Here is a 5,617-nt window from a genome sequence, read left to right as displayed (position 1 = left end):
TCCACTACTATACAAGCTAACATGACCTCATCCACCTCTCAACGCCAACTCTTTCCTCCAATCAACATGACTTGCCCACACTTAACGAAAACTTGTCAACCGGCCAAGCAAACATTGAACCAATCATCACTGCCAACGAAACATCGCCACCCCACTCAATGCAACTTCACCAGCCAGTCAACATGAACATCATCACCTTGCCAATGAAACATTCGCCCAACCACTCAATGCAAACTTCCCGCCAGTCAACATGACATCATCACCCTGCCCAATGAAACCAATCCCACCACTCATGCACTTCACCGCCAGTTCACTGAACATCATCACGTGCCAACGAAACATCGCCACCTACTCAAATGCAAACTTCACCGCCAGTCAACATTGACATCATCACCTGTCAACATACCTCATTCCAACCACTCAAATGCAAAATCGCCCCCACTAAACCCAACCTCAACTACCAGCAAAACATGACCTTCACCACCACTTAAATGCCACCCACCACACTTGACACCAACCTCACCCACCTAAACACATGACTTTCAACCACCAAGTAAATGCCAAGCTCAACCCACCAGTTAATGCAAAATTTCCTCACCAGCCTAAACATGACGTCACCAGAGGCAAAACACAGACCGCACCACCAGCTTAACAATGACCTCATCACTCCTCAACGCACAAACCTCTCTCCAATTTCAACAATGACTTGCCAACCACTTATACGAAAAACTTCACCGCCCAGTGCAACATGACATCATCACCTGCCAACCGAAACATCGACCAACTCAATGCAAACTTCACCGCGTCCAAATGACATCATCACCTGCCCAACAAGAACATCGCCATAACATCCCAAAATGCAATTCACCGCCCAGTCAACATTGTACATCGATCACCTTGCCAAACGAAAACAATCGCCACCACTAAACGCAACTTCACCAACCAGTCCACAATGATACTTCAAACCCACCAGTAAATGCAACCTCACCCAACCAACTTGACACCAACCTCAAACCACCAGCCACATTGAATCAACCAACCCACTATGCACCTCTAACACCAATCAACATGACTTCACCAACCACTAAATGCCACCTTCACCACCACTTGACACGACCTTCACCACAAGTCAACCATGACTTCACCACCCAGTTAATGCAACTTCCTCACCAGCAAAACCATGACGTCACCAGAGGCAACACAACCTCACCCACCAAGCTAACATGACTCACCACTCTCACGCCACCTCTTCTCCATCACATGATCCTCTGGTGACGTCATGTTTGCTGGTGAGGAAGTTGCATTAACTGAATGATAGTAAAAAAGTTTTGTTAAGTTTATGTAAGTTATATTGTATAATTGTATATTATTTATATTATTTTGGTGGTGAATTCATGTTTACTGGTAGATTGAATGGTTGTCACATCAAAGGTCATTATCCACTTCATATGCAGCCAATTATGAGTCTTGCCTGAGTTGTAACTGATGAATTGTCTGTATTTCTAGCTCTTGGAGGACATACTTAGCCTTCTCAGCTATTTACAGATTCGTCCACAAATTTTCAGATCCACGTACACCGTTACAGATTTTTTAAAAAATATTTCCAAATCATTTTTTTTCAATTTATTGCTGTAGTCTTGAAATAATGTATAGTACACAGTTGTATCATATCATATATATCATATCACCTGTTGTCTCATTAGCTGACGTTGTTCCCACAAGTCCTGTAGGGGAGAATGTCACAATGATCAATCTGAATTCAGTTCACTTTTTTGTATTATAAATTAGTCTTCCTTCATCGTTCCCAATTTAGCCCCCCATTTCAGTTTTTACTCAACTGTCCATTAAGAAGACATTTGTCTTACTCTCACTCTCTCTCTCTCTCTCTCTCTTTTTCTCTGTATCACACACACACACACACACACACAGAAGCATGCACTCTAAGAAATACCTCCTAAGAGGAGAATGAATATGAAGGGTTCCATCCTCCTTGTGTCTGGTTCCTGTGAAATAAGAGCTCAATATAAAAACATGTTGAATACATTTTAGTATGCAGAACAAATGCAGCACACTTAAGTCATTCTAATATGCACTCAGTTGCCAGTTTATTATGTACACATAGATGAATGTAGTCTAACAAAACCCCCCCGCAATAAATCCTACCTTGTGAAGCTTATAATGTTCAGGCTATGTTGTCACTGATGAACGCATAATTTAGTACATGCTTAAAAACGATTTAACACAATCTCAAGACACACAATGTCTTGTGAAACATGCAGAACAGGGCCTGCCAGCATTCTTGAGAGACAAGTTTGGGTAACTTTGTCAAATCTGACAGAGTAGTGTCACACTTCCAGGACCAGTCAAGATTCCAGATTGTATTCTCTGCCTACCAGACCACTCCAAATTTAAGTACTACATAATAGAATAAATTAAATTCAAACGGTTTTCTGATGATAATTCATTCACTGCTATTGAAAAATAGATGTTAGTGTTGCTTTCACAGACAACTCTTAAAAGGCATATACCAACGTTGTCAGCAGCAAAGCCTGTATGAACAGATATTCAGTACTATAGTTTATAGGCCTAAATCATAAAGAAGAGTCTGTCTTTCAAACACCTGATTTGTGATACCACACACATTGATGATCTGCTCTGTAGAGAATGACGATACAAATACTGACCTAGACAAACCTTTTTTACAATTACCAAAAGATAATTATTTTGTCTTGACTCGTGATCAGGACTCTGATACTTCTTCAACATTTGGTAATTGATATCAGACAGAAAAATCAATTCGAAAAATCCTTTTAGACTCCCTAAACTCAGTTTGTGAACTACACCATGGCTTTCTGAATGAATCAGTAATAGCCTAATTTTACACATTATCTATGATGATAGAAAAATAGAAATGCATGGCAAAGATATCATGTTGTCAATATTTTAGACTGCCTAAATTTTAAAAATCATGGTATCATGGTAACTCATGTCTTATCAAGAGGAGCCAAACCACTCCTGTCTCCCCCGTAGTTCACACTGCCTAAACCTCCTGATGCAGTATCTGTCTAAGTCTGTGCATGTATCAACCTTTCAGTTTGAGATGCCTGTGATAAATTTAATTTGTACTATATGTTTGAAGTAACTTGTAACACAATACATTTCTGTGCCTCTGTACCTCAATTAGAAGCCATCTTTATATTTTCATGTAATAAATATCTGTATAGAATTGTCAAAGCAATTACCTTTACAAGTGTTAAATTCATTAAAACTCCTAGATAGACAAGAACCTTTACTCAGTTTATTCATTATATACAGCTGACACACTCTGACTTGCCAATAATTGTAATCATCAGTTGTTTAACTGCTGTAGTCTTCACAATAATATGCATTATTTTTATTAATGCTTTGTTTGTTTTTCTAATGTCACTTGACAAGATGTGCTATAATGGCACATTGTAAATCAAAGGTGTGTCTAAGAAAAGACTTGAAATGTGCAACTTTAAAAGCAGCACATATCACAGGAAAAGCAATGAGAAAATTGAATACAATTTGAAATTACGGAGCTATTGTTTATCACATTATTTAATTTGAAGTTATAAAATGTGGTACAGAAAACCACCAGTTCAATTATTTATGCATATATTTATATAAACATTAATAGTATGTATAATTCTATTTATGCATATATTTATATAAACATTGGAAAATAAAAAAGCAAAATCTGTGTCTTATTGACAGCCTTTTTTAAAGTCAGTTAGCACACGTAAAGTAGACATATTTTAAAGTGGATCTTTTAAATATTAAGTTGTATATAGCAATGTCAATATAAAAATGTGTTTTCTTACCCTTGTGGAGTCCCAAGTCCAACTGCAGTATATTCACAACAATTTTTCAAAAAATGGCTGAAGGTACCAGACACCTGACAGTCTTGAGTGAGTGAGTGAAGTTTCTGTGAGTGAGTTGATAAAGTCTTGTTTTTTCAAGTGTCTGACATAACTTGCAGGACTTGTTCTTCTGCGCATCATTTCCATGCAAAAAGGATTCACTGGGCTCAAGAGACAATGTTGGGTGGGGGGGGAGGTGTATATGCACACTACTCACTATATGCACTATATGCAGTGTGAGTAATGAAAGCATCCTTGCTATTTCAAACATGCATAAGGTGTCACAATGACAATGCAAAGTAAACCTACACAATGATCAGCCTAAGACCCACAGCCTAAGACTCTATAGAACCCGAGTGCAAAACTAAAGTAGCATTACACTTTTTTTTTTTAAAGGGTTAGAGTTAGAGGGTAAATTAAGAAGTTAGAGTAAAATAACTAAACTAAATTTACTTTGAAATTCTGTGGAAAAAACACAGAGTCACTCTGCCTCCGACATTGTAACAAAATAGCCATATTGTTTGGTGTTGGTTTTTAGAACTGTATTCTTAGTTCAGTTTTTTTGAAAATCCCTTTTCATACGCCAATGTTTGGCTTAGATGCACTGAAAATTAAAGGGAAAAAGATCAGGAGACATGGGTGGGGGGGCTAAAATCAGCGGAACAAAAATGCTATGATGTGAAGACAGTTTATATTCAACCGGCAGAACAATAATAGTGGCAGAACTTTTTGCTGCATTTTGGCCTTTTAGAAGGCAGACTTCTCAAAACAGTTCTTGATGGGGAAATAGGCCTCATCCAGCTTGGCACAATGTGGTACTTTCTTTAGTTTCAGTCATCTCTTTGTCACATACACACTATGAGACTATGAGATTGTGGTGGAAAGTACATAATGTCCAGATGATTTATCTCACTTATGCTTTCAAATAATAAACATAGGCTTGTTTTGTATCACTGCAGAAAATGACCTACGTATGTGTGCAATATTTGTGATTTAAAGACATTTATTTACAAGTAGGAAAGGCAGTGCTTTGTGTGTTTTGGTTGCACAGAGGAGGAAGAATACTTGAATTTCCCATAAGCATGGGGACTTCCAAGCATCTATAACTGGATGTTGTGTGCCTGCCATAAGGGAGTTATGTTCTCCACCGACAGTGAGCAGGTTCAACTACATTGTCAAACCTCTGCCAGCAAATAGGAAACAAATTTCTCCCTGAGCCATTTAACAGCATGCACACACCAAGAAGAGGACAATGTTTGATGAAATCGTTTTATATTTAGTATGTTGTGTTAGATATACTATAACATAATAGTTAGAGTAATATACAAACTAAACAAGTTATGCAGTGTAACCTTTTTTTATTTTGTTTCTATAAAAACCTTACATTGCTGGAATCATAGTGTGTCCAAACAATAAAAAGCATCCTATACAAATCTACAGGTTACTAGAAAAAATATTAGGATTTGATTTTACTGTAAAAGAGAAATGCAGTTTGTAAATGTGATATGACACTTCTGTAGTCTGCTCAAGCCCATCAACGAGGACCTGTTTGAGTTTCTGTCAAGTAGGCCTTGTTACGGTCAGTTTACAGCATCTTTTCTCAGATCACAAGATCATCATATCATTAAACATTGATCCAATACTTGGTGAAAATGTGCTCACTTTTCTTAAACTTGCTATCCCTTTGATCAATGGTATCAAGCATTATTTTAAGCAATTAAGCAAAATGATGA

The 5,617-nt window shown here is 37.6% G+C and overlaps 1 long non-coding RNA gene across 1 annotated transcript; it reads right to left on the bottom strand.

The window, feature by feature from the left end:
* Window positions 1–1,265: 1,265 nt before the first annotated feature.
* Window positions 1,266–2,000, bottom strand: LOC118326355. Its single transcript, XR_004796635.1, has 3 exons — window positions 1,952–2,000; window positions 1,689–1,724; window positions 1,266–1,307 (listed from the first exon to the last, which is right to left on the bottom strand). It is a non-coding gene; the product is annotated as an uncharacterized LOC118326355 (long non-coding RNA).
* Between the last annotated feature and the right edge of the window lie 3,617 nt (window positions 2,001–5,617).

This window comes from Morone saxatilis, unplaced genomic scaffold (genome assembly GCF_004916995.1).
Source record: "Morone saxatilis isolate NCDOM2014 unplaced genomic scaffold, NCSU_SB_2.0 Contig17, whole genome shotgun sequence".
Taxonomy (NCBI): domain Eukaryota; kingdom Metazoa; phylum Chordata; class Actinopteri; family Moronidae; genus Morone; species Morone saxatilis.
Note: the sequence above shows the minus strand (reverse complement) of the source record. Positions and strands in the feature narration are given on the sequence as shown.